Raw genomic sequence first — 19,894 nt, forward strand, 5'->3', positions numbered from 1 at the left:
ACTAATGTGCAGCCACCCGTGAGCAGCCACCAATGTGCAGCCACCAATGTGCAGCCACTAATGTGCAGCCACCAATGTGCAGTCACCCGTGAGCATCCACCAATGTGCAGCCAACAATGTGCAGTCAGCAATGTGCATCCACCAATGTGCAGTCAGCAATGTGCAGTCAGCAATGTGCATCCACCAATGTGCAGTCAGCAATGTGCATCCACCAATGTGCAGTCAGCAATGTGCAGTCAGCAATGTGCATCCACCAATGTGCAGTCAGCAATGTGCATCCACCAATGTGCAGCCACCAATGTGCAGCCACCAATGTGCAGTCAGCAATGTGCAGTCAGCAATGTGCATCCACCAATGTGCAGTCAGCAATGTGCAGCCACCAATGTGCAGCCACCAATGTGCAGCCAACAATGTGCAGTCAGCAATGTGCATCCACCAATGTGCAGTCAGCAATGTGCATCCACCAATGTGCAGCCACCAATGTGCAGCCACTAATGTGCAGCCACCAATGTGCAGTCACCCGTGAGCAGCCACCAATGTGCAGCCAACAATGTGCAGTCAGCAATGTGCATCCACCAATGTGCAGTCAGCAATGTGCATCCACCAATGTGCAGTCAGCAATGTGCATCCACCAATGTGCAGCCACCAATGTGCAGCCATTAATGTGCAGCATATGTTTGTATATGACAATGTATGTGTATATGCTCCATATGAGAGCACATGAGTGTATAAATATATTATTCTAACTCGCATCTGTAAGTATACAAATATGTATATTTTTAAGGTGGAATGGGGCCCCCATGCAGAAGCCTGCTGTGGGGCCCTGGCTCTCCAGCTACACCACTGGCCCATATCATACTGACCCTGTGCCTCTGTCATGCAGGGAGAGGACAGAACTTCTTTATTCTCCTATAGCAGTGGTGGCGAACCTATGGCACGGGTGCCAGAGATGGCACTCGGAGCTCTTTCTGTGGGCACCCAGGCCTCAACCCCAACATAGAGTTTGCCAGACAGGACTCAGGGCTCCCTCCTGCGGTCCAATGCAGCCCAGGACGTGCCATGCTCAGCGCCATTTTAAAGCATGTGTGGACAGAGATTATTGTTGGAGCGCCTGCTCTGGGAACCCTGATTGTTCCTCTTCAGGGGTCCCTGAATCCAAGTTCTCCATCATCTTTCTATTGTATTGGTGAACTCAGGTCACCAATACGATTAAAACCAGTGATACAGCAGGGATCAATAAGTTACTGCTTACGTTGTCATGTTGGCACTTTGCAACATATAAGTGGTTTTTGGTTGTACTATGGGCACTCTATCTCCAAAAGGTTCGCCATCACTGTCCTATAGAATATTCAGCCACAACCACATATGTGATATTCATGGTGTTATGCTGCCACCTGCTGGTAGTTTTATGTGTTACAAGCTGAGTTCTCCACTGAATTTTGATATTACCTCTTTTCTTGGTGTGAACAAAAATAAGCTTCTCAAAATCGGGAGGAACAAATTATGCCCTAACTTTCTGGAGCAAATGGTCTCCAATCGGGATAGTCCTGGTTTGGCCCTGTGGCAGTTACTACAATATATAACTATATAAAACCAGTGGAGAATATAAAAGAACCCCCCCCCCCCACTTCAGACAAGGAGTCAGATCTGAAATGGGATTGTGCCCGATCTACCATGAGACCGTGAGACTGAGGGTGCAGTCCCAAGTTGCATATAAGGCCGGTGACACACAAGGCGTGTCCATTTGTTCCATTTTTTTCATCGCTTTTATGCATCCTTTAAAAATCAATCATATTTGCATATTGGCTTTTTCAATGGGTTTTTGGATAAAGGGGCATTGATCATCATTTTTTTTTTGCGCAATTTTTTGGCGTCTTTAGTAAATTTGTCTCTAATTTGCGACTTTTTTGGGTGCAAGCAAAGTTTGGCACTTAGTGGTTTTGAGTCCCTGCGCCTTATCTGACATAGTGAGCGGCTGCTATACAGATCTTTCCACAGCAGCTTTCACAAATTTGTGCCTAAAAAGTTGCCAAAAAGTAGCAAAAATGCTCCTACTCTGAGCAGCTGCACTTTCAAATAACTTCACTTTTCATTACTGAAAACAAAGGTTTTCGCTTCCCAAATGAAAAATCTCTAGGCAACATGGAAAATACTTCGGAGCAGTTTTAAAATGTAAAATATCTCCAGTAACGACTTCATCATTGTCTATGGGATCATCTCTGGGAGTGATTATTGTCTTATTGTACAGATTTCAGAATATTATCAGACGCCATTTCATGTAAATTATAATAAAAAAAGGCAAAGACTCATTTCAGCACAATGTGGTCCGGACATTGTACAAGCTGAGACTGTTTGTGCAGAGATGAAGCCCTGAACCTTCTGTCACCTTTTCTATCTGGTTCCATTATTAGTCACAAATGAGATCTACTTTGTAGGGTAATTATTTGGCGCAAAATTAGGCGCTAATGAATCGGACATGTGACAATTCCAAAACGCATTTACTAAGGCAGAACTAGATCCATCACAGATCACAAGCCAAAAAAAAGAAGAGCAAAAATAGGCGAATCTGAGACCCCCAATGTCCCCCTCTGTGTCTTAACTCAGCGTTTTCTCAGTGGTTTTTTTTTAGTCTGTGTGTTTTTTGAGGATGTGTTTTCAGTGCATTTTTGAAAACGCATGTGTTTGTTCATGTAGTCACATGCGTTTCATGACGCCGACCACGAGAAGCCGTGAGAAGTTTTTTACAAATCCCAGGAGACACAGCTGCCTGAAATTACGGCACATTAATTCATTGCATTTTTAAAAAGGCAAACGCAAGCAAACATTTGAAAACCGCATGCATAAAAATGCACGTGTTTTCAATGTGTTTGAAATTGCAGCAGAAATGCTACAAAAACGCCTAAGGCCGGCGGCACACGTGACGTTTTGAACCCGTTTTTGGGACGTTTTTAACAGTCTGTTAAAAAAACCATGTGTTATAAAACGCATGCATTTTTGACCAGTTTTAATTAAGATAATTGCTAAAACCTGTCAAAAACAGATGCGTTTTTTAACGGACTGCTTTAAAACATCACAAAAAAGGGTTTCAAAACGCCACGTGTGCCGCCGGCCTTACACATGTGCTTCAAAACGCATTGCACCAGCTGAAGAGAGATTTGCCTAATTAAACCGCTGTTAACACTTGCGTTTAGAAAACGCAAATGTGAACGCATGCCATAACCTCACAACAACAAACGCATGTGTTACCATCACTGTAACGTTTGGGTTTTGTAAAGTTGTTCAATTATGCAAATCACTCTTCAGCTGGTGTAATGCGTTTTTAAACGCATGCGTTAGACGCAATGTGTGACCACACCCTGAAGTGTTGGTAATTTCCTCCTACTGTGTCCAGTTACTCTCTGGTTACTATTTATTATTAGGCTCCTTGGGAAAGTTCTATGTCTGTTTCTGGAGCTCCATTGCCAATTCATTGTTTTGGCCCTTTAATAAATGTTCGTTTGCTCTAATTTCTGTGTGAGTCCCATTTAACATCTCAAAATGCATAAAAATTCCCAGGGTCAGGAAGTAAATCCTTACGGCAACTTGAAGGGAACCTACCACCACGATTCTATCTATAAAGGTAAATCTGGTGGTAGGTGGATGAATGGGACACGAGGATAGCTCTTTTTTGGGCTAATCCTTACATCCTGGCTATCTTTTAGTAAACGTTAATAAGTGAGTATGTAAATTTTTTTGAGCGGCTACTGGGGCGTGAAGTAGCCGGACATGGTAGGCGGAAAAAAGAGTCTACTGGGGTGTGGAGTAGCCGCGACGTGTAGCCTCATGTCCGGCTACTCCACGCCCCAGTAGCCGCTCAAAAAAATTTACATACTCACTTATTAACGTTTACTAAAAGATAGCCAGGATGTAAGGATTAGCCCAAAAAAGAGCTATCCTCGTGTCCCATTCATCCACCTACCACCCGATCTACCTTTATAGGTAGAATCGTGGTGGTAGGTTCCCTCCCAATTAAGCCCCATGTAGGTGTGTGGAGACTTAGGGTGATGCCACACATGGCGTTTTGAACCCGTTTTTGGTCCGTTCTTAAGCAGTCTATCCAAAAACGCATCCTTTTTTGACCACTTTTTTAACGCATGCATTTTTTAAGGGACTGCTTAAAAACTGACCAAAAAAGGGTTCAAAACGCCATGGGGCAGATTTACTTACCAGGCCCATTCGAGATCCAGCGGCGCGTTCTCTGAACAGGATTCTGGTCCGGACGGGATTTATGAAGGTAGTTCCTCCGCCGTCCACCAGGTGGCGCTGCTGCGCTGAAATGCATCTGATCGCGCCGGAATACACCGAGCCGGACCAGGTGAAGGTAAGCGCTTCCCAAGCGACACATTTTCGGTTATTAAATGCAGCAGTTTTTCCGAATACGTCGGGTTTTCGTTCAGCCACGCCCCCCGATTTCCGCCGCGTGCATGCCAGCGCCGATGCGCCACAATCCGATCGCGTGCGCCAAAATCCCGGGGCAATTCAGGTACAAATCGGAAATATTCGGGTAACACGTCGGGAAAACGCAAATCGGGCCCTTAGTAAATGACCCCCCATGTGTGGCATCACCCTTATAGACATGGATGCTCCACTAGGGGATATGCAAATAAGGCTTCTTGTAGGTCATGCTTGATGGAGGCGGAAGAGGCGGGAATAGTCCTGTGAGAACTTTTAGCAGTAAAAAGTCCCAAAAAATCTCAATCTCTTTTTTTACGCCAAAGAAGCTCAGGAAACCCAATGATAAGTCCCCCCTACCCTATGTCTCTATCTCCTCTATGATTACAATGCATCTTTCTCTTCTATGGTCACATTTAGAGATGAGCGAGCACTAAAATGCTCGGGTACTCGTTATTCGAGACAAACTTTTCCCGATGCTTGAGTGCTCGTTTCGAGTAACGAGCCCCATTGAAGTCAATGAAGTCAACTCGAGCATTTTTCAAGGGGACCAAGGCTCTGCACAGGGAAGCTTGGCCAAACACCTGGGAACCTCAGAAAAGGATGGAAACACCACGGAAATGGACAGGAAACAGCAGGGGCAGCATGCATGGATGCCTCTGAGGCTGCTTAATCGCACCATTATGCCAAAATTATGGGCAACAGCATGGCCATGACAGAGTGACAGAATGAAGCTAGATAGCATCTAAAACATCCAATAATTGACCCTGACACTATAGGGGACGGCATGCAGAGGCAGCGGCAGCAGCGGCACGCTAGAGAGTGGCATGGCGACATACCCTAAATGGACTCAGGCTTCAAACCAATGGGTGGCAGAGAGGAACCAAAGGAGGTGAGCAAGAAGCGCTCAAATAATATCGGTACATGATAAAAGTTTGCCAGTATATTTTGTGGATTACACAGCAGGGTGGCGACAAAGTTAACATGGAAGCCATGAAAACAACCCAAAATTCTGCCTGACACAGCTCGTTTGATAAGGGGACCATGTATGGAGGCAGTGAACTAGTAGTAGATTAAAGGTGCTGCAGTTAAAACTATGTTAGTTGTTTCTTGGCATGGAGCTGGCGCTCCGCTGCCAGGCGAGCTTTCGCCAATCCAAGCCCCTGTCTCTAGGCTACTCCCCAAACAGCACTTCTAAGAACCTTTTGTATAAGATCAAGTGTAGTAGCGTTCTTATAAGTTTAGGATATGGCGGGTGAGGGGAATGTAAACAGATGCGCAAGAAGCGCTGAAATAATATCCGTAAATGGTAAAAGTTTGCCAGTGTATTTTGTGGATAACACAGCAGGGTGGCGACAAAGTTAACAACTTTGATGTGGAATCCATGAAAACAACCCAAATTTCGGCCTGACAAACCTCGTTTGATAAAGGGACGATGTATGGAGGCAGCTATATGGACGACTTTTGGAGGTAGCAATGGAGACAACGTGTGGAGGCTGCTATGGAGACAATTCAATTTGGATAGTGCCTGTATGTGGCAGTCCAAAAAAATTTTCAAACCAGAGGAGCAGGTAGGTGGCCCTCCAGAAAAATGGAATAGATTGAGTGCCTGTATGTGGCAGTCCAAAAAAGTTTTTAAACCAGAGGAGCAGGTAGGTGGCCCTCCAGAAAAATGGAATAGATTGAGTGCCTGTATGTGACAGTCCAAAAAAGTTTTTAAACCAGAGGAGCAGGTAGGTGGCCCTCCAGAAAAATGGAATAGATTGAGTGCCTGTATGTGGCAGTCCAAAAAAGTTTTTAAACCAGAGGAGCAGGTAGGTGGCCCTCCAGAAAAATGGAATAGATTGAGTGCCTGTATGTGGCAGTCCAAAAAAGTTTTTAAACCAGAGGAGCAGGTAGGTGGCCCTCCAGAAAAATGGAATAGATTGAGTGCCTGTATGTGGCAGTCCAAAAAATTTTTCAAACCAGAGGAGCAGGTAGGTGGAGCTCCAGAAAAATTGAATAGATTGAGTGCCTGTATGTGGCACTCCCAAAAATTGTTTAAAACAGAGGACCGGGTCGGTGGCCCTCCAGAAAAATTAAATGCATAAAGTACTATAGGTAGAGCCAGTGGGCCCTGTCAAAAAATAGCCAGTTTCCTCTGCTTTACTGTACAAAGAGCAGGAGAAGGAGGAAAATGAGGAGGAGGAGTGGATAAATTATTCAGGTTGAGCTTCCTTCACCTGCTGGAGATTGGAAATTAGGAGAAATCCAGGCTTTATTCATCTTGATAAGCGTCAGCCTGTCAGCGCTGTCAGTCGACAGGCGTGTACGCTTATCGGTGATGATGCCACCAGCTGCACTGTAAACCCGCTCGGACAAGACGCTAGCGGCAGGGCAGGCAAGAACCTCCAAGGCGTACAGCGCCAGTTCGTGCCACATGTCCAGCTTTGAAACCCAGTAGTTGTAGGGAGCTGTGTGATCATTTAGGACGATGGTATGGTCAGCTACGTACTCCCTCACCATCTTTCTGTAAAGATCAGCCCTACTCTGCCGAGACTGGGGACAGGTGACAGTGTCTTGCTGGGGTGACATAAAGCTGGCAAAAGCCTTGTAAAGCGTACCCTTGCCAGTGCTGGACAAGCTGCCTGCTCGCCTACTCTCCCTCGCTACTTGTCCCGCAGAACTACGCACTCTGCCGCTAGCGCTGTCAGAAGGGAAATACTGTTTCAGCTTGTGCACCAGGGCCTGCTGGTATTCATGCATTCTCACACTCCTTTCCTCTCCAGGGATGAGAGTGGGAAGATTTTGCTTGTACCGTGGGTCCAGGAGAGTGAACACCCAGTAATCGGTGCTGGAATAAATTCTTTGAACGCGAGGGTCACGGGATAGGCAGCCTAGCATGAAATCTGCCATATGCGCCAGAGTACCAACACGTAAGAATTCGCTCCCCTCACTGGCCTGACTGTCCATTTCCTCCTCCTCCAACTCCTCCAATTCCTCTTCTTCTGCCCATACACGCTGAACAGTGAAGGACTCAACAATGGTCCCCTCTTGTGTCTCGCCAACATTCTCCTCCTCTTCCTCCTCATCCTCCTCCACCTCCACCTCCTCCGATATGCGCTGAGAAACAGACCTCAGGGTGCTTTGGCTATCAACAAGGGAATCTTCTTCCCCCGTCTCTTGTGAGGAGCGCAAAGCTTCCGACTTCATGCTGACCAGAGAGTTTTTCAACAGGCCAAGCAGCGGGATGGTGAGGCTGATGATGGCGGCATCGCCACTGACCATCTGTGTTGACTCCTCAAAGTTACTCAGCACCTGACAGATATCAGACATCCACGTCCACTCCTCATTGTAGACTTGAGGAAGCTGACTGACCTGACTACCAGTTCTGGTGGAAGTTGACATCTGGCAGTCTACAATCGCTCGGCGCTGCTGGTAAACTCTGGATAACATGGTCAGTGTTGAATTCCACCTCGTGGGCACGTCGCACAACAGTCGGTGAGCGGGCAGTTGGAGGCGGCGCTGCGCTGCCCTGAGAGTGGCAGCATCTGTGCTGGACTTCCTGAAATGCGCACAGATGCGGCGCACCTTCGTGAGCAAATCAGACAGATTGGGGTATGTCTTGAGGAAACGCTGAACTATCAGATTTAACACATGGGCCAGGCATGGCACATGTGTCAGTCTGCCGAGTTGCAGAGCCGCCACCAGGTTACGGCCGTTGTCACACACAACCATGCCTGGCTTCAGGTTCAGCGGTGCCAGCCACAGATCAGTCTGCGCCGTGATGCCCTGTAATAGTTCTTGGGCGGTGTGCCTTTTATCGCCTAGGCTCAGCAGTTTGAGCACCGCCTGCTGTCGCTTAGCGACGGCACTGCTGCTGTGCCTAGAGCTACCGACTGATGGCGCCATGCCCACGGATGGTCGTTCGGAGGAGGAGGTGGAGGAGGGGTGGGAGGAGGAGGAGGCATAGTAGGCCTCAAACACCTGGACCGAGGTAGGCCCCGCAATCCTCGGCGTCGGCAGTATATGACCAGCCGCAGGGTCACACTCGGTCCCAGCCTCCACCAAGTTAACCCAATGTGCCGTCAGAGATATATAGTGGCCCTGCCCGGCAGCACTCGTCCACGTGTCCGTGGTCAGGTGGACCTTGTCAGAAACGGCGTTGGTCAGGGCACGGATTATGTTGTCTGACACGTGCTGGTGCAGGGCTGGGACGGCACATCGGGAAAAGTAGTGGCGGCTGGGGACCGAATACCGAGGGGCGGCCGCCGCCATGAGGCTGCGAAAGGCCTCGGTCTCTACTAGCCTATAGGGCAGCATCTCCAGGCTTAGCAATCTGGAGATGTGCACATTAAGGGCTTGGGCGTGCGGGTGGGTTGCACTATATTTGCGTTTCCGCTCCAGCGTCTGGGGTATGGAGAGCTGAACGCTGGTGGATGCTGTGGAGGATCGTGGAGGCGACGATGGGGTTTTTGTGGCAGGGTCCTGGGCAGGGGGCTGACTATCAGCTGACACAGGGGAAGGAGCAGTGGTGTGCACGGCCGGAGGTGAACGCGCTTGTTGCCACTGAGTGGGGTGTTTAGCATTCATATGCCTGCGCATACTGGTGGTAGTTAAGCTATTAGTGGTGGAACCCCTGCTGATCCTGGTTTGGCAAATGTGGCACACCACAGTCCGTCGGTCATCCGGTGTTTCCTTAAAGAACCTCCAGACTTCTGAAAATCTAGCCCTCGCCGCAGGAGCCCTCGCCACGGGAGCTTCACTAGTTGACACATTTGGCGCTGATGCACCAGCTCTGGCCCTGCCTCTCCGTCTGGCCCCACCACTGCCTCTTCCAACCTGTTCTGGTCGAGGACTCTCCTCCGTCTCAGAAGCACTGTGTTCACCCGGCCTCTCAACCCAGCTTGGGTCTGTCACCTCATCATCCTCCGATCCCTCAGTCTGCTCCCCCCTCGGACTTCCTGCCCTGACAACAACTTCCCCACTGTCTGACAACCGTGTCTCCTCATCGTCGGACACCTCTTTACACACTTCTTCCAGTACGTCAACAAGGTCATCATCACCCACAGACTGCGACTGGTGGAAAACCTGGGCATCGGAAAATTGCTCATCAGCAACCGGACAAGTGGTTTGTGACTGTGGGAAGGGTCCAGAAAACAGTTCCTCAGAGTATGCCGGTTCAAATGGCAAATTTTGCTGGGAGGGGGCAGACTGGGGGGGAGGAGGCTGAGGTGCAGGAGCTGGAGGAGTGCCGATTTCGGTGACATGGGTGGACTGCGTGGAAGACTGACTGGTGGACAAATTGCTCGAAGCATTGTCGGCAATCCACGACATCACCTGTTCGCACTGTTCTGGCCTCAACAGTGCTCTACCACGAGTCCCAGTAACTTCAGACATGAACCTAGGGAGTGTAGCTCTGCGGCGTTCCCCTGCTCCCTCATAAGCAGGTGGTGTCTCACCCCGCCCAGGACCACGGCCTCTGACCCCTGCAGTAGTTGGACGCCCACGTCCCCGCCCTCGTCCTCTACCCCTAGCCCTTGGGTTAAACATTTTGAAAATGAGAGTTATAACTTGAATTTTTTTTTTTTACTTTTTTTTTTGTTTTTTGTTTTTTTTTTTGTGTTTTTTAATTTTTAAAACCAAACGATGCTATCCTATTGCTATGGCTATTTTCTAGCCAAGTATGAAAGCACACTGCTATGCCAGATGAGATGACCCTGAGTTATGAAAAAAATAAACGTAAAATAAAAAAGGAAATGGCAGACTGTGCCTAATTGAATGACAACCCCTAATAAATTTTCCCACTTCGGTCTTTGCGATGGATATGTGCGTCACTAAGCGCAAAACACAGTGGTCGCAAGTCTTACTACAAATTGCTCACAATTTACTAGTAGATGCACTGCAACAACTACAGCCACCAGCAGATCAACCAGAAATCAAATATATATAACGCTACTGTAGGCGTAAGTAAGACGTTTGGATTCTCCTATGGCTATTTTCTAGCCAAGTATTACAGCACACTACTATGCCAGATGAGATGACACTGAGTTATGAAAAAAATAAATGTAAAATAAAAAAGAAACTGGCAGACTGTGCCTAATTCTACTCAAACCCCTAATAAATTTTCCCACTTTGGTGTTTTAGGTGGATATGTGTGTCACTAAGAGCTAAACACAACGGTAGCAAGTCCCCCTGCTAATTCCTCACAATATGGTACTAGCTGCAAATAAAAAAAAAAAAATTATAACGTTATTGTAGCCCTAAGAAGGGCTGTTGGGTTCTTGTAGAATCACTCCTGCCTAACAGTAAGCTAATAGAACACCCTAACGCAGGGCAGCCATCAGGAAATTCGGGGCCCCATACAGCAAAAGTGTCTGGGCCCCAACACACCCCAAAACCGAACAAGCCTCCTGCCCCCCGCAGTGACCTTTCACAAACAGGGTTTGAGGCCTGTTGCTACGACAAGGCACACTCTTCTGGTAGATTGCCAATAGGAGTCATACTATTGAACGTAAGGTGCAATTTTTCACATTTTCATAAAAAAAGCTAAATCCTGCTATTGAGGGACCTGCTCAGGTTTCAAGTCACTTTGAGAGGCCTAAATAAAGTAAAACCCCATAAATTACTCCATTATAGAAACTACACCCCTCAACGTACGTAAAACAACTTTTATGAAGTTTGTTAACCCTTTAATTGGTTTACAGGGGTTAAAACAAAATCGGATGCAATTTCGAAATTACATTTTATTTGGCTAAATTAATGTGTTTTTCATAAAATGTACAAATTCTCAGTGGATAAAATTCCAAAACGCTCCTCAAAATTTGATCCCCCATCTCTCCCGCGTATAACAATACCCCATATGTGGTGGTAACCTGCTGTATGGGCACACGCCAGGGCATTGAGGGGGAGCTGCGCCATTCAGAGCAGATTATGCATTGTCACTTTTTATTGGCTATACAATCTTTATTTTTTGGGCAATTTGGACATATAAGGGCTTATTTTTTGCGACATGAGATGCACTTTACAAATACTTCATTTAAGTGGGTCTATAGCTTTTCGATGAGATTTTATTAACTCTTTAATGTATGGAGGAAAAGAAAATTGTCAATTTGGGGTTTCTTTTTTTTGTATATTTTGGGGGTCGTACACCATACACTAAAAATACTATAATATTTTCATTCTATAGATCACTACGATTACGGTGATACCTCATTTATATAGTTTTTCATTTATTTTTACAATTTTACTGGAGAAAAACTAATACAGAGGAAATCTTATTTGTTTCTGCATCGCCATCTTTTCGGGAACTTAACCTTAATATTTTTTGGTTGACAGAGCTAGTTTAGGGCTTATTTTTTATGTGTTGAGTTGTTCTTTCAATTGGTACCATTTTGGGGCACATAACTTTTTTTGATCACTTTTTAGAACATTTTTGTAAAGGGATTTTATGAAAATTTATATTTTTGGCGAGTTTTTCGGGTTTTGTTTTTACGGCGTTCACCGTACGGGTCCAATAATGGTTCTGACTTATTGTACAGATTGTTACGGACACGGTGATACCAAATATGTGGGGGGTTTTGGTGATTTTCAGGTATTTTTACTTTATTAGATGTGTATAGGGAATGTTTGTGTTTAGGGGACTTTAACTCTATTTAATTAATTATTTTTATTAAAAATTGTGTTTATTCAGTGTTTTTAACTTTTTTTTCTTTACTTTTACAGGTTAGCTTGAACAAGTGATCCACTGATCACTTGTTCAAGCTATTCTTCACCTAATACAGTGTAATACAGATGTATTACACTGTATTATGTGAAACACTGAGCATGCTGCGCATGCTCAGTGTGTCACAGCCGGGTCCTGCCAGGAGGCACGGACCCGGCACCCGGAAGAAGATCGCGCAGCCCCGGGCACCGGCAGTCCCGGGGCTGCGATCAGAGCAGCGGGACCCCCCCGGTAAGCGCCGCGGGGGGGTCCGAATCCTGTTAAATGCCCCTAGCACGCCGCGGTCAGCGCGACCGCGGCGTGTTAGGGGTTAACACCCGCGATCGGAGAAATCTCCGATCGCGGGTGTTAGAGGAGGGTGTCGGCTATAATATATAGCCGACACCCGCAGCTTCTGGCCCCGGCTCCATTCAGGAGCCGGGGCCAGAAGTTTGACGTAATATTACCCCACCGGCCGGGCCCCATAGGGCCCCTTAGAGTCCGGGCCCCATAGGGCAGTACCAGTTGTACTGCCCTATCGGCGGCCCTGCCCTAACGCTTTCCCTGAGCAGCAGCAGCTCTCTCCCTAGCGGCATCCAGACAGAGAATGATCCGAGCAGCGCGGGCAGCGGCTAGTCTATCCCAGGGTCACCTGATCTGGCCAGCCAACCACTGCTATCGACGTGTAAGGGTACCACGTCATGCTGGGTGGAGTGCAGAGTCTCTTGGCTTGTGATTGGCTCTGTTTCTGGCCGCCAAAAAGCAAAACGGCGGGAGCTGCCATTTTCTCGAGCGGGCGAAATACTCGTCCGAGCAACGAGCAGTTACGAGTACGCTAATGCTCGATCGAGCATCAAGCTCGGACGAGTATGTTCGCTCATCTCTAGTCACATTGTTTGTGTAACATATTGCTGCAGTGTAGAAGGATCTTATATATTTGGCCGCGTCCCACATTATTTGGCGCCATGATGCTACTTGTGATCTGGAAGTAACAATGTCTTCTTCTGTGTCTGCACACGGGATGCAGAGTTATGGACACAGTATAGAGACACGTTCGGTCTTCATTCCAATCCCTTATATTTACAGGATTCTCCCATTTTCCTCTTACACAGAGGAGCGGCACTGCCATCTAGAGGCCGTCTCCTGCCACTGCAGCCAAACACAAAATCTATAATCGAACCTCAGCAGCAATGGGCAATTCCTTTAAGGAGCTTTCACTTGACCTCTGACCCTCAGTCCTTCCCCCCTGAAGTCAGAAGCGGCACAGTCAAGCAGTGGCACCGCTCTCCTCGCCTGCGTATGGATTACAGATTGGCTTTCTGGTTGTGTGGGTGATCTCATCATGATGCAGGAGCCGATACGCCGGGATAAAGCAGAGAAACCCAACTGTGAGCAAAGACATGAAAGGAAAACAAAAAAGACACAGAAAAAAATCAAAATAAAGAAGCGCTAATTGAGTCTGCGGCAAATCTTCTCTCTAATGAAAGGACCTCCGACCCCGCGCCGCGCCGCACGGACTGATGAAGTCCAAACAGACAGCGATCAATATCACATGGAAGAACACGTTTTCTCGGGGTCATGTGCGCGCCGTGTAATTACAGCAGCCAGACATTGGCGCAGAACCGCAACCTACACACATCTACAGCCACATCTCCTCAGATCACAGGCAGCGGATCCATCAGAAGAAGTCTGTAGACCACATAGAGGGAACCTGTCAGCAGATGTGACCACACTGCACACATTGCTATGTATTGTCCCTGGAGAGATGTGTATTAAGTCCTTTCTATATGTTGTTAGTAGCAGCAGGACTGTGAAATATGGATTCATTCTACAGGATTGAAGTTCACCATGTGCTATTGCGGTGCGGCCTCACACTGTTGTACTCTGTGCTCTCTGCAGCCAGTTTTAGGTTTTGTCCCTGGAGAGATGTGTAATCAGACTTTCTGTATGTAATTAGTAGTAGCAGCAGGACCGTGAAATATGGATTTATATTCCAGAATTGTAGCTTTTCCATGTGCACTCGGGATATGTCCTCGCACTGCTGTGCTCTGTGCCTTCTGCAAGCAGTGTTAGGTTTTGTCCCTGGAGTGATGTGTAATCAGACTTTCTGTATGTTATTAGTAGCAGCAGGACTATGAAATATGGATTTATATTCCAGAATTGTAGCTTCTCTATGTGGACTGGGGTGTGTCCTCACACTGCTGTGCTCTGTGCGTTCTGCAGGCAGTGTTAATAAGCATTGTCCCTGGAGAGCTGTGTAATCAGACCTTTGTGAATTCTGTTAGTAGCAGCAGGATTGTGAACTATGGATTTATATTTCAAGATATTACTGAGGTTGTGTAGTGACACTGCTGTGCTTATAGCTCCCAGCAGGAAACTGTTCCACAGATATTCCCAGTGGTATTGCCCCTGTTACAATCCTGAATTATAAATCCCTGACTGAGCCGTGTGCTGTGAGATGGGACAAGCTGTGGCTAAGGGAGGGAGGCAGCATGGCTTGTTTATCATACACAGCTGTCTGCTTTTAGATAGGAGCGGGGCGGCTGAGCTGAAGGACTCGCTTGGGCTTGTAGTAGAAAGGGAGAGAGGTTGCTGACTGTCTGAGAGAGACGAGCAAGGAAAGTATAAAATGTATAGTCATAGCGAACCTCCCAACAGGGACCCAGTGTGACAGTCCCAGATTTCGTGCTCTTCCCCAATATTGAGTACAGTTATCATAATCTTGCAGAGTTTTCTGCACATCCCACCTGTGCATCAGAACAAGGGAGAGGAGAGAGAGCTGCTGCGGTGGAGCAGAGAGGCAAGGATCTGTTTGTTAGGAAAGGAGGAGGTGAGGGTCCTAATATAAGGGGGAAGGATGAACACAATATGAGGGGGCCACAATGTATCACTTCATCAATTCCTACACCTGCCTAGCAGTTTTGCACAGCGCTGTCACTACTATACTGCATGATACTGTATATGACGTTATGATCAGTAGAATTCCTTACAGTCGGCAGTTTTCAGGGTCTTCAGTTCCGTTACATTAGATGAGGGGTCATTTTCCAGGGCATGAAGGGGCAAGAGGGACATGGGGAGCGCTGATCTCCATCTGCCTCGCTGCAGCTCTATGTGTGACCGCTGGGTTATTGCAGCATTAGATGTGACCTGTGCATTCTGCACCTCTCGCTGAAGCTTTCAGCTCACAGATTATTCTGGTAGAAGTAGCCAATCACGCTGAGCGCGCCGGAGCCCGCGGCTATTACCGTAATCTGGTGTCACGCTGCACGCGGCAGATGCTTCATTGTTAAGTGGGATTTTAATGTAGCAAAAGCCCAACAGGAGGAGATGATAGAAAATATGGCAGATGATAAAGCAAAGCAGGGAGCGGGGGAGGGGCTGCCCGGAACACCGCACCGGAGGAGTCCTGGAATCTGACGGAATTTCATTGTTTTATGTTATTTCATAAATGCCCCCCCATAGAACGGACCAAACCCATGTATGTCACACAGAACAACCGGACCGGATCCCAGGCAAGCACAGGGCCTGGAGGGGTGAGCGCTTTTCTTCATGTGTCTGATGGATATTCAGATAGTGCTGCCTCCAGGTCTCTTCATGCATATCATTGATTATATATATATATATATACACTCACCGGCCACTTTATTAGGTACACCATGCTAGTAACGGGTTGGACCCCCTTTTGCCTTCAGAACTGCCTCAATTCTTCGTGGCATAGATACAACAAGGTGCTGGAAGCTCCTCAGAGATTTTGGTCCATATTGACATGATGGCATCACACAGTTGCCGCAGATTTGTCGGCTGCACATCCATGATGCGAATCTCCCGTTCCACCACATCCCAAAGATGCTCTATTGGATTGAGATCTGGTGACTGTGGAGGCCATTTGAGTACAGTGACCTCATTGTCATGTTCACGAAACCAGTCTGAGATTATTCCAGCTTTATGACATGGCGCATTATCCTGCTGAAAGTAGCCATCAGATGTTACAGGGTACATTGTGCTCATAAAGGGATGGACATGGTCAGCAACAATACTCAGGTAGGCTGTGGCGTTGTACCAAGGGGCCCAAAGAGTGCCAAGAAAATATTCCCCACACCATGACACCACCACCACCAGCCTGAACCGTTGATACAAGGCAGGATGGATCCATGCTTTCATGTTGTTGACGCCAAATTCTGACCCTACCATCCGAATGTCGCAGCAGAAATCGAGACTCATCAGACCAGGCAACGTTTTTCCAATCTTCTACTGTCCAATTTCGATGAGCTTGTGCAAATTGTAGCCTCAGTTTCCTGTTCTTAGCTGAAAGGAGTGGCACCCGGTGTGGTCTTCTGCTGCTGTAGCCCATCTGCCTCAAAGTTCGACGTACTGTGCATTCAGAGATGCTCTTCTGCCTACCTTGGTTGTAACGGGTGGCGATTTGAGTCACTGTTGCCTTTCTATCAGCTCGAACCAGTCTGCCCATTCTCCTCTGACCTCTGGCATCAACAAGGCATTTCCGCCCACAGAACTGCTGCTCACTGGATGTTTTTTCTTTTTCGGACCATTCTCTGTAAACCCTAGAGATGGTTGTGCGTGAAAATCCCAGTAGATCAGCAGTTTCTGAAATACTCAGACCAGCCCTTCTGGCACCAACAACCATGCCACGTTCAAAGGCCACAAATTACCTTTCTTCCCCATACTGATGCTCGGTTTGAACTGCAGGAGATTGTCTTGACCATGTCTACATGCCTAAATGCACTGAGTTGCCGCCATGTGATTGGCTGATTAGAAATTAAGTGTTAACGAGCAGTTGGACAGGTGTACCTAATAAAGTGGCCGGTGAGTGTATATGTGTATATATATATATATATATATATATATATATATATATATACACACAGATAGTGTGCTGCCTCCATGTCTCTTGATATGTATGATGTATATTCAGAATTCAGATAGTGCTTCCTCCAGGTCTCTTCCTGTGAATAATGTACATACAGATAGTGCTGCCTCGAGGTCTCTTCCTGTGAATGATGTAGATACAGATAGTGCTGCTTCCATGTTTTTTTCCAGTGAATGGGGCTGAATTCCTGCATGTGAGACATAGAACACCTCTAGGGCTCACCCGGAACGGATCCTGAGCAAGCACAGGGCCAGGAGGAGACGGAAGGGGGAGAGCTCTTCACTACTTGTCTATGTGTATATATAGATACTGCTGCTTCCTGGTCTCTTCCTGTGTATGATGTGTATACAGATAGTGCTGCCTCTAGGTCTCTCCCTGACATTGATGTATATACAGATAGTGCTGCCTCCAGGTCTCTCCCTGACATTGATGTATATACAGATAGTGCTGCCTCCAGGTCTCCTCCTGTGAAATATGTGTTTATATACCGGATTCAAAGATTTAAAGAGGTTAAAGGGGTTCTCAGGAGGTGGAAAAACATGGCTGCAGTCTTCCAAAAACAGCACCACACCTGACCATTGTTACTGCCAGTACTGCAGCTCAACTGTATAGAAATGAATGGAGCTTAGTTGCAATACCACACACTACCCATGGTCAGGTGAGGCGCTGTTTTTGGAAGACTGCAGCCATGTTTTTCCACCTCCAGAGAACCCCTTTAATCACAGCTGCTGGGTCTTATCAGATCCAGTACAGCTCTGAGCAGCTTTGCCAATCACATTTGGTTGTTTCCCCCTGTAACTGGGGCTCTTATAGAAGCCCCAATTACAGGGGAAAACATGAAAAAAAAAAATGTAAAATAAAAAAAAAAAAAAACTGTGAGAATGTCCCCCAGAAGTGTTTTGTGACCTCATGAGGGGCATATACAATAAAAACACACACGAAAAATATTAATAAATAATAAATATATTTTCCAATATAAAAATCCCTCTCTGAGCTCTTCTCTGCTCTCTCCGTGGCCCCTCCCCCCCCCCCCCCTGCATTCAAGGACGAAGCTCGCACGGATACACACTGACTTCTTGCTGGCAAACAACATATCACAGGGAGAGAGGAGAGCTACAAGCTACAGGTAGATAGGTTCTTTATCCGGGGAGGAGGAGGGAGGCACAGCAGATCTGATAGTGTGATAGAGCAGAGATGTAGCAGGGCTGACTGTGTCATTGTGTGTAATATGCATCTCATGGATCTCATTATCTCTGATCTGTCTCATCTCTCTCTTTCTATGTTTCAGATACTAGTGAATGTTCAGAAGGTAAATGAAAGTGTATATAAACCTGGACCCTGATAATCTAAGAACATTGCCAGCACACAGCATCTCATAGCACAGAGGAATCATGAAGAGTCTTATCGGAGAGTCCCCACTCACACTCTGAAATCTTACACTGACCATCGCTGAGTGATAGGAGCTAAAACAGCCATACCACTGAGTAACATTGTACAGTAAAGGGTTAAAATAATCTTTATTGTGTGACCATCACTAGGGGATTGAAATTTGAGATTTTCTTTTTGTGGTCAAACCCCTTTAAAGGACATCTTGCACCAGGATGAAGGATTGTACGCCCAGCACACTGACAAACTGGAGCAAACCCCCAGGATCCATTCCTTTTTAAGTTTCCTACGGCCTTGTTTTTAAGAAAAAAAAGGCTTTAATTATGCAAATGAGCTCCTACAAAGCCTGGAGCCCCTCAGGCTTAATTTATAAAAGCCTTTTTTTGTAAGCATACTAAGCTCAAAGAAGAGCAGATACTGTCAGAGAGGGCACGCACCAGTATGTCAGTGTGCTGGGTGTAGAATCCTTCATCCTGGTGGTAGATGACCTTTAAAGTCTTTTCAGGCCGTGTCACGAAGGGATTAGTAATTGTGGACCTGAGAGTGAATTTATGTATAAGCAGAAAATGGCCAATGGTAGGGGCGTGACCAGGGGCGTGGCTTAGGGATCCGATTTTGTTGGGAGGTTTGGAACTATGCAGCGCTTGGAGAATCTGTGGGATCCCAGTGATCGTCTGATTTTTAAAGTACATCAGGAGTGAAGAATTATCTTATGTTAGTCTCATTGTTATCATGAATTCCCCTTGTATGAAGATCATTTCCTGCCGTGAATGTTTATAATCTGGTATTTTGATGTATGATAAGAACATTGAGTCTTGAATTGGATTTTTATATTAACACATATAGGAGGGTCTCTTTTGTACACATTGTCAGTATTGTCACTTTGTAATGACTGTTTGTATAGTTTTGTTTTTTATGTAAATTTGAGCACATTTTTAATCTGTAATTTTTTTGTAGTAAGGTATTGGTTTCTTTTTATCATTTAGCAATTTATATAGGGTACCGTTACTACTATATTCAGTACACTTTAGTATTCCATTCACAGGTATGTGCTCATATATTCATTATTGTCACAGGGGCCCCACAGTAGCCAATAGTCCCAGGGTCTACAGTAGCCAATATAGTGACGGTGGTACACTGTAGCCATTGTAGTCACAGGTGCCCCACAGTATGCAATATGGTAACATTGCCCCAACAGTAGCCCATATATTCACAGTGTCCACACAGTAGTCCAACAGTCACAGTGTCTTCGATGTAGCCAATATAGTAACATAACCCATGGTAGCCCATAGTTACAGTGTCCCCTGGTGGAGAAATAGAAAAAGGATGAATACTCACCTCTGCTGCTGCTAACGTCTTGTGTACAGGCAGGAGACAGTGGATGCAGCTCACAGGCTGAAGGAATACTTGGGCCTTGAGATGTTGCTGGAGGAGCAGTGAGCCGCTGCTCCCGTGGCTTGTCTTGCACTACAGGGGAGGATCTGAACCATGGATTAGGACCCTCT

Source organism: Engystomops pustulosus, chromosome 9 (assembly GCF_040894005.1).
Source record: "Engystomops pustulosus chromosome 9, aEngPut4.maternal, whole genome shotgun sequence".
Lineage (NCBI taxonomy): Eukaryota > Metazoa > Chordata > Amphibia > Anura > Leptodactylidae > Engystomops > Engystomops pustulosus.